This window comes from Rhinopithecus bieti, unplaced genomic scaffold, assembly GCF_001698545.2.
Source record: "Rhinopithecus bieti isolate Rb0 unplaced genomic scaffold, ASM169854v2 scaffold_1058, whole genome shotgun sequence".
Classification (NCBI taxonomy): Eukaryota; Metazoa; Chordata; class Mammalia; order Primates; family Cercopithecidae; genus Rhinopithecus; species Rhinopithecus bieti.
In genome coordinates, this window is record NW_016803341.1 from 389,252 (window position 1) to 399,857 (window position 10,606).

Consider the following 10,606-nt stretch of genomic DNA (forward strand, 5'->3'; position numbering starts at 1 on the left):
GAGTAGCTGGGACTACAGGCGCCCGCCACCTCGCCGGGCTAGTTTTTTGTATTTTTTAGTAGAGACGGGGTTTCACCGTGTTAGCCAGGATGATCTCGACCTCCTGACCTCGTGATCCGCCCGTCTCGGCCTCCCAAAGTGCTGGGATTGCAGGCTTGAGCCACCGCTCCCGGCCAATGTTGAACATTTTTATGTACTTACTCTCCTTTGTACATTTTCTTTATTTTTTTTTTTTTTTTTTTTTTTTTTTTTTTTTGTGAGACGAAGTTTTGCTCTGTTGCCCAGGCTGGAGTGCAGTGGCATGATCTTGGCTCACCTCTGCCTCCTGTGTTCAAGCAATTCTCCTGCCTCAGCCTCCCGAGTAGCTGAGATTACAGGCGCATGCCACCATGCCTGGCTAATTTTTGTATTTTTTTAGTAGAGACAGGGTTTCATCATGTTGGCCAGGCTGGTCTCGAACTCCTCACCTCAGGTGATCCATCCACCTCGGCCTCCCAAAGTGCTGGGATTACAGGCATGAGCCACTGCGCCTGGCCCTTTGTACATTTTCTTTCAAGAGATGTCTATTCAGATTTTTTGCACATTTTTAAATTGGATTTGTCTTTTATTATTGAGGTGTAAGTTTCCTATGTACTCTAGAAATAAGTCCATTATCAGATGTATGACTTGCAAATATTTTTCCCATTCTGTGAGTTGCCATTTCATTGTGTTGATGGATGGTATCCTTTGAAGCATTAAAGTTTTTAATTTTAATGATGCCCAGTTTGTCTATTTTTTCTTTTCTTGCTTGTGCATTTGATGTCATACCTAAGAAACTGCTGCCTAATCTAAGGTCACAAAGATTTGCACCTATGTGTTCTTTTAAGAGTTTTATTGTTTTAGCGCTTACATTTTTGGTTTTTGATCCATGCTGAGCTAATTTTAGTCTAGGGTGTGAGGTAGGGATCCAACCACATTCTTTTGCATTCTTTTGTGGGTATCTAATTGTCCCAATAATACAACTATTTTTAAATGATGAGAGAGAACAGAGAAAATATATGCAACATTTAAAATGTTTTCAGTAATTATGTCAGTGGGAATATTAGCACTGTTATTCTGATACTTTCGTGTGGGTAATACAGGATAAAACACATATACAATTACAACATATTCTAATTCTATCATCCTCAAGAACAAGGATTCTCAGTATAAAAGAAAGAATACACAGGTATAACAGAGAAGGGGTTAAACAAAAGTCCTATTGATACAAAAAGTATCTAACTGTAAATATTAAACTCATAGATTATTTAACTTTGTCCACTAAAAAAGCATAAAGATGATGACTAATGATGTACCAATTAACTCCCATAGCCCTTGTTACAGTCTTTTGTTATAATATTGGGGTGCTTTAGGCCTCAGGAGCAGGCCTCAGGAAACAGAATCTCTCTCACCTTCTCCTGTCCTCCTTTTACCTGCCCAGTCAGGACTGTCATCTGATTATGGGTCAAAAGGCCCTCATTCCAGAGAGGTTTTTGTCCCATACTTCACCAAGAGGCCAAGAAGAATCAGAACAAACAGAACAAATCTCCCCACTCAGTCTATTAGTATGAGATCATATCCTTTTTGTCCAATCACATTTCCACACAGCTGTCAATGTAATGAAGTCTCCACAAAAACCCAAAAGGAGAGGATTCAGAGAGCTTCTGGACAGCTGAACAAGTGGAGGTTCCTGGAGGGTAGCATGGCCAGGAAGGGCCTGGAAGTTCTGCAACCCTTCAACCGTACCTTGCCCTGCACATCTCTTCATATGCTTCCTTTGTAATATCCTTTATAATAAACTGATAAATGTGTTTCCCAGAGTTCTGTGAGCCACTCCAGCAAGTTAATCAAGCCCAAAGAGGGGGTCATGGGAACCCCAACTTGAAGCTGGTCAGTCAAATTCCAGAGGCCCAAATTTGCAACTGGTGTCTGAAGGAGGGGGCAATCTTGGGGTCTGAGCCCTTGACCTGTGGGATCTGATGTTATCTCCAGGTACATAGTGTCGGAGTTAAATTGGAAGACACCCAGCTGGTGTTCACTACTTGTAGTTGGGGGAAAACCCCATATATTTGGTCACAGAAGTCTTCTGTGTTGATTGTTGTGGTGTGAGAGCAGAGGAAAAACATGGTTTAAGAGTTTTCCCAAAGCAATAGTTGATCCCAAGTTTGGGGCAGGAAAAATACAAGATGAACCTGGAGTATCGTGTAATACCAGATTGCAAGCAAGTCATCAAAGACTACTAGAGTTATGTCAAAAGGACTCAGAGGCCAACTTGAGGAGGCTCCCATTGACCACAGATCAACAATTTGTTATTTGAATTCTCTTTGTGCAGTTCAGTGTGTTTCTCTTTCCTCTGTATTTCCTGCAAATAGCTGATCCAGAGGTGGATTAGACATAGATTCGAGCCCTGTGGCAAAACTATGGGCACTGTATGACAGGACTATAGTAGGCACACATTGTCCAGTTGTCATTGAACAGCTTCAATAATGATAATAGTTGTAATAGCTTGAAACTCATCATATATGTCTAAGTCTAAGATCAAAGTATCTGATATTTGTTTGAAAAAAGGAGTTAGTCACCTTCAAAGGATAATAGGGAACCATTTTTTTTGTCTTGAAAACTGGTAAATAAAAGGAATAAATAGAATATTTATCCTGCTGTTTCAGTCCACTTGGGCTGCTATAAACTGGGTGGCTAACAAACAACAGAAGCTCACACCTGTAATGTCAACATTTGGGAGGCCAAAGCAGGAGGATCGCTTGAGGCCAGGAGTTTGAGACCAACCCGGGAAACCTGGTGAGACCCTATCTCTACAAAAAAATAAAACATTAGCTGAGAGTGGTGGCCTCGGCCTGTAGTGCCAGCTACTTGGGAGGCTGAGGTGGGAGGATCACTTGAGCCCAGGAGTGCGAGGTTACAGTGAACTATGTTTGTGCCACTGCACTTCAGCCTGGATGACAGAATAAGACTCTGTCTCTGAAAAGTAAAGAAATAGGCCAGGCGTGGTGGCTCACACCTGCAATCCCAGCACTTTGGGAGGCTGAGGTGGGCGGATCACGAGGTCAGGAGTTCGAGACCAGCCCAGCCAACATGGTGAAACCCCATCTGTACTAAAAATACAAAAATTATCTGGGTGTGGTGGCATGTGCCTGTAGTCCCAGTTACTCAGGAGACTGATGCAGGAGAATCACTTGAACCCAGGAGGTGGAGATTGCAGTGAGCTGAGATTGTGCCACTGCACTCCAGCCTGGGTGACAGAGTGAGACTCTGTCTCAAAAATAAATAAATTAATTTAATTAAATGAAGAAATAAATAAACAATGGAACTTTATTTCTCACCATTCTGGAGTCTGGAAAGACCAAGATCAGGATGTCATCATGGTTGGATTCTGCTGAGGGCCCACTTCTGGATTCATAGAATGGCATCTTCTTGCCGTGTCCTCACATGGTCTAAGAGACTAAGAGCCCTCATGGCCTGACCACCTCCCAGTGGCCACACCTCCTAATACCATCACGTTGGGGGTTAGGATTTCAATATATGAGTTCTGAGGAGACACAGACATTTAGACCATAGCACCTGCCTTTTCTATATGAACTTTACTCCTGGAAAACAAAACAGTAGATGAGAAAACATGTGTTTCTATAAAAGTATTCCAACTAATAAATAAAACAAATGGTAGAATATCAGCAGTTGACAACTCTGCAGTGAATAATAGATATAGACACTTTGCAGCTATTAAGATCATCAAAAAATGACAATGGGACAATCTGTGCCTCCTATAGTCCTGCCATACAGTATCCATAGTTTTGTCAAAGGGATCGAACCTGTATCTAATCTACCTCTGGATCACCTGTCTACTTACAGGAAATACAGAGGAGAGAGAAACACATTGAACTGTACCAAGAGAATTCAAATAACGAAATCCAGACTGTGGGATATTACAGGTCACAAGGCTTGTATGCAAAATAAAGGGTAGAGGAGGAACCCACAGATTCAAAGATACTTAAAAAGATACATCTTCTAATGGGCAAGAGCAAACCACAGTGTGTATGGATGCACATTCCTATGGTAAAAATAAAAGAAAACTTCAAGGAAGTGATCACTATAAAAGTTAGGATGGTTGGGCATGATGGCTCATACCTGCACTCCCAGCACCTTAGGAGGCCAAGGCAGGAGGATCGCTTGAGGCCAGAAATATGAGACCAGCCTGGGCAATGTAGCAATATCTCATCTCTACAAAAAAGTTAAAAATTAAAAGTTAACTGAGGACTGGGCACGGTGGCTCATGCCTGTAATCCCAGCACTTTGGGAGGCTGAGGTGGACAATTCACGTGAGATCAGGAGTTCAAGACCAGCCTGGCCAACATGGTGAAACCCTGTCTCTACTAAAAGTACAAAAATTAGCCAGGCGTGGTGGCACATGCCTGTAATCCCAGCTACTTGGGAGGTTAAGACAGAAGAACGCTTGAACCTGGGAGACGGAGACTGCAGTGAACCGAGATCGTGCCACTGCACTCCAGCCTGGGCAACAAGAGCGAAACTCCATCTCAAAAAAAAAAAAAAAAAAAAATTAACTGGGAATGGTGTCATGGGCCTGTGGTCTTAGCTACTCAGGAGGCTCAGGCAGGAGGATCACTTTAGCCCAGGAGGTGGAGGCTACAGTGAGCCATGATCTTACTATTGCACTTCAGCCTGGGTGACAGAGAGACTCTGTCTCTAAAATAACTAACTAACTAAATAAATAAATAAATTGGGATGTTATTTAGGGGAGGAGGAAAGATTGTGGCTGGGATGGATTACACTGAAGGGGCTTCCAGAGTGGCTGACAAAGTTCTATTTTTTAAAAAAATCTGAGTGGTATTCACCTTAAAATAATCCATTAAATCAGGCATTTGATTTGTGTGATGTTTTATTTTATAATAAAAATTAAAATATTTATAATGCAAATGTCTTTAAAATATGTTTTATTAAAATGTTAAATCAAAATCAATTAAATTAAGTTCTCTGGAGGGGGAACCCAGGCATCAATATTATTTAAAGCTCTCTGGTGATTCTAAAGTGCAGCCAAGTTTGAAAGCCAGTGTGTAAGAGAAACGGCACTTCACTGTGCTCAGTATCAGGGGCTTGGGTTCTAGTCTTCACATAGCCACCCATCCAGCTGTGTGACCAGGAACAAGGAGTTTCACATCTCTGTTCCATAGTGGCCCATCTGTTACATGGTGAAAACAATTGATCTACCCAAAGTTGGGATTAGACAGGTTGACTTTTGAAGTCCCTCTGAGTTTCAGAACCTGGTAATCTAAGAAAAGGAAATAGAATTGTATTAGAATAACTTAATTGTATAAAACTTTTTATTGATTGTATATATAATACGATCATGCATATGCATCCACATGAAAAGTGTGTGTGTGTGTGTGTGTGTGTGTGTGTGTGTGTGTGTGTATACATCATTCAGGGTCCTGGCACCAAACAGAATTCACCATATATGGTCCAATTAAGAGATGTTATGAAGGAGCTGTGCACAGAGGTGTGGACAGGATTACTGTACACACTGACTTGAAACAGTGAGAAACTGTTACCACTCCTGAGCCTGAAAAGCAAGAGAAAGAAATGTGTTACTGAATCCCAGCAAGAGCTGAAGCTATGGAGGAGCCGCCCCACAGGCACTGTAGTTGCAGAGGAACACAGTCTCTTACACTGGATCCAATTATTTATGTGGCTGTGTAGATGAATATACCACAATACATTAGTCCATTCTACTGTTGAAGGACATTTGGGTTATTTTCAGATTTTTGTTCCAAAAAATATGTCACTAAGAATATTCTTGTACCTGCCTGTTGGTGTACATGTGGACATATTTCTGTTGAGTATATACATAGGAGTGGAATTTCTGGGTCATAGCATATATGAATCTTCATCATGGACTGCCAAACTGTTTTTCAAAGTATGTGTACCAATTTACATTCCACTAACAGTATATAAGAATTCCTCTATCTCTTTAGTCTTATCAACACTTGCTGAAGAAAGAAAACAAGATGGGATAACAGACATAATCAGATATCAACATTCATTATAAAACTATAGTAATTGAGGCAGGGTGGTCTGTGTGAAAAGATAGATAAATAAACCAATGGAGAAGAATAGAGAGTCCAGAAACAGTCCCATATATATGCAGACGCTCATATGCAGACAAAGGTAGCATTTCAGAGCAGTAGAAAACAGGCATTCTCTTCATTAAATGATATTGGATCAATGGAATATACACACCCAAAAATGAAATTTGACCCCACCTCACACCATCCCTAAAAATCAATTCTAGGTGGATCGCAGATGTAAATGCAAAAGGCGAAACAACAGATTTAGAAGAAAACATGAGACTATCTTCATGACCTTGAGGTAGACAAAAAAAAGCACTTACTTAAAAAGGAAAAGATTAATAAACTGGATTTCATTAAGATTAGGGACTACTGTTCACCAAAGGATACCACAAAGAGTGCAGTAGCGTAAGTCACACACTGGCAAAGATATTTGCAACATATAACTGACAAAAGACTTATATCCAGACCATGCAAAGAATTGTCAGAATGAAAAAGATAGCAACCCAGTGGAAAAATGATCAAGTCTTGAATAGGCACTTTACAAAAGAGATGTCCAAGGCTGGGCACAGTGGCTCACGCCTATAATCCCAGCACTTTGGGAGGCCGAGGTGAGCAGATCACGAGGTCAGGAGATCGAGACCATCCTGGCTAACACGGTGAAACCCGTCTCTACTAAAAATACAAGAAAATAGCCGGGTGTGGTGGCGGGCGTCTGTAGTCCCAGCTACTCGGGAGGCTGAGGCAGGAGAATGGTATGAACCCGGGAGGTGGAGCGTGCAGTGAGCCGAGATCGCGCCACTGCACTCCAGCCTGGGTGACAGAGATTTCCGTTTCAAAATAAATAAACAAACAAACAAACAAACAAATAAATAAGATATCCAAATATTCAATAAACATATTTAAAAGTGCTCAACCTCATGTAAAATAAAACCATGAGATATTACCTCACACCCACCAGCACAGCTAAAACCAAAGTGACTGACACTCTAGTACTGCAGAAAATATTGAACAATGAATTCTCACACATTGCTGGGGGGAGTTTAACTGATACGACTCCTTTGGAAGTGAAAATAAATTGAAAGTTGAAAATATACTATGACTCAACAATCCTATCCTATATTCCAGAAATGTATACATATGTGCCCAAATATAAATGTAGAAGAATGTTTATGAACAATATTTTCTTAATAAATAAAAACTGGAAACAATCCCAATGTCCATTAACAATAAAAGTGGATAAATTATGTTATACCTGTGCCATGAGATAGAATACAGCAATGAAAATGAACAAACCAAAGCTACAATATCATGAATCAATCTCACACTTATAATGTTGAACAGAGGAAGCCAAGCACAAAATAATACAAATCATAGAATTCCATGTATATAAAGTACAAAACCAGACAATAATAATCTATAGTGATAGACAGAAACCAGATTAGTAGTTAAGACTAGGGAAGAGAAAAGGGTTAGTGATTGGGAGGGGCACAAAGGGAGCTTCTGAGATGGTGGTATTGCTCTATCTCTTGAGTTGGGAGGTGTTGCCTAGCTATATCTATTTTTTAATGACTTATCAAGCTATGTAATTATGATTTCTGTATTTTTGTATGTATATCTCAATTAAGGTTTTATTAATGAAAAATATGTACATACAAGAATGTTTATCATTGCATTGTACATAATGTCATTAGATCCATCAGTTACAGTATTAATTAAATAAGTTGGTTGCATCCATGAAATGAAATATTTTATCATATGAAATAAGGTCTATGGAAAACTTTCACAACATTTTGTTGAATGAAAACACCAGATTACAAAAGAGTATATTGAGTGCAAATTGATTTGTTTAAAAAGTGTATGGAGGCCGGATACAGTGACTCACGCCTGTAATCCCAGCACTTTGGAAGCCGAGGTGGGCAGATCACCTGAGGTCAGGAGTTTGAAACCAGCCTGGCCAACATGGTGAAACCCTGTCTCTATTAAAAATACAAAAATTAGCTGGGCATGGTGGCGCTCACCTGTAATCCCAGCTACTTGGGAAGCTGAAGCAGGAGAATTGCTTGGACCCAGGAGGCAGAGCTTGCAGTGATTCCACTGCACTCCGAGAGTCTAGATGACAGAGTGAGACTGTCTAAAAAAAAAAAAAGAGGAAAAAAAAAAAAAGTGTATGGGGTATGTGTTTCTGTGTGTGTGTGTGTGTGTGTGTGTGTGTGTGTGCATGAGCACACATTCAAATAAGTTAACTGAAAGGATTCACTACAAAATATTAATAATGGTTGTCTCTGAGTAGTGTGATTGCAAGGTTGCTAAAGTTTTTGATGTTTTCTTCTTGTTCTTCTGAATTCTTTTATTTTTCTACAATAAACATGTTCTATTTATGTTTTAAAAGGTTAAAAAAAATCTATTCAGAGCTTTGTTAGCACTCCATTAAACACTCTTTTATGTATTCTCTGATTCTATCAAATTAATGTTATTCTCCCCATGGCATCTGAATCAGGCAGAATGGCAAAATCAATCCACTATGTAAAGCTTTAAACTAAAACTAAAAAATGGCTTCAGTTCCCAGCTTTCCTGTTGTGTGATCTTGTTTCTCCCATCTGATCTCTCTGTACCTAATATTCTCTTCCCAGTGTCTTGCTGGAACTTGGATTTAAAATCATTCTGTTTCTCTGTATACTTTTTCCAGCATTTAGATTTCATTTTCCTGTCTACAAGAGACACAGCCACAAAATCTCCAGACATAAAGCAAGGTACATACTTCTTTTTTTAAGTAATGATGATCAACTTGACCCCATGTATGAAGTACCTACTATTTGTCAGACATGACGCTAAATAACATTAGTTAATCCTCACAACCCCAAGAAGTAGGTGTTTTTATATCCACTTTACAGATGAAGAAACTAAGGGACAGACTGGTTAAGCAACTTGGCCAAGGTCGCTGGGTTACTAAGAGGCAAAGCAAGATTCAAGAGCAGGGAAGTCCCAGGACTTTGGGAGGCCAAAGCAGGCGGATCACTTGAGGTCAGAGTTCGAGACCAGCCTGGCCAACATGGAGAAACCCTGTCTCTACTAAAAATACAAAAATTAGCCAGGTGTGGTGGCGAGCACCTGTAATCTCAGCTACTTGGGAGGCTGAGGCAGGAGAATTGCTAGAATCCAGGAGAGGGAGGTTGCAGTGAACCAAGATCGAGCCACTGTATTCCAGCCTGGGAGACAGAGTGAGACTCTGTCTCCTCTGAAAAGGGAGTACCTGTAAAATTATCCAGGAGATAGATTCATGTAATAAGCACCTTGGCTGCAGAAATTGTTGGCACCTCCGTTCTTAAGAAAGTCCAATATCGGGACAATGAAGGTGAAAATGTCATGAATAAACCATCAAGAGAATCCGGCAATCTTCAGGAATCTCTGGTTGACTTTGACACTGGAGGATCCACTCTGAATCACCCTTTTTTCTAACTTCTTAGCTGGACAGAACAAGACTCCTGGAACTGTATCTTGAACTACCAGACACCCACTTCCCCAGATTTGTCCAGAGAAAGCACTTTAGCAGGCAGCAAGGATTGCTTGGAATACATGACTACTGAGACATCAGTTTTTGTGAATGCATAAGGTTATCATCCGGATGAACTATGGACATTCAAAATGCTGACCATTAAGTGCCAAAAAATATCCAAAGCCCTGCCTAAACTAAGTAGCATTGTGGCAAAGCCAACATGGTCAAAGTCATGTAGCAGGTCATCTTTTAATCACTGCTTTCCCAGATACCACTTGGAAATACCCCAAGAAGTATCACCACATAAATGAAGACATTTTAATTTTCAGTTGACAGCTAGAAGTCAAGAGACCTAAGGTAGTGGTTCTCAAACTTGAGCTTGCCTCAGAAGCACCTGGAGAGCTTATTAAAACACAGTTTGTTCAACCCTATCCCCAGAGTTTTTCATTCAGTAGTTCTGGGGTGGAGTCCAGTAATTTGCATTTTAACAGGTTCCCAGGTGATGCTGAGGTAGCTGGTCCAGGACCATGGTTTGAGAGCGACTGGCCTAATAAATTGGTACAATTGACCACAGTTGTATGGATTTGAAGATTGTAATGCCCTTTCCTTCATTGCCAGAGTGAGGAGGAAGATTTTTAGGGATGCTTAGCTGGTTCAAACAGAGGGAAGAAAATCAGGACAGTGTGGTATCATAAAAACCGAAAAACCAGGCCGGGCGTGATGGCTCACGCCTGTAATCCCAGCACTTTGGAAGGCCGAGGCAGGCGGATCATGAGGTCAAGAGATCAAAAATGTCCTGGCTAACATGGTGAAACCCCGTCTCTACTAAAAATACAAAAAAATTAGCCGGGCTTTGTGGTACACGCTTGTAGTCCCAGCTACTCTGGAGGCTGAGGCAGGAGAATGGCATGAACCTGGGAGGCGGAGCTTGCAGTGAGCCAAGATCGCTCCACTGCACTCCAGCCTGGGTGATGAGCAAGACTCCGTCACAAAAAAA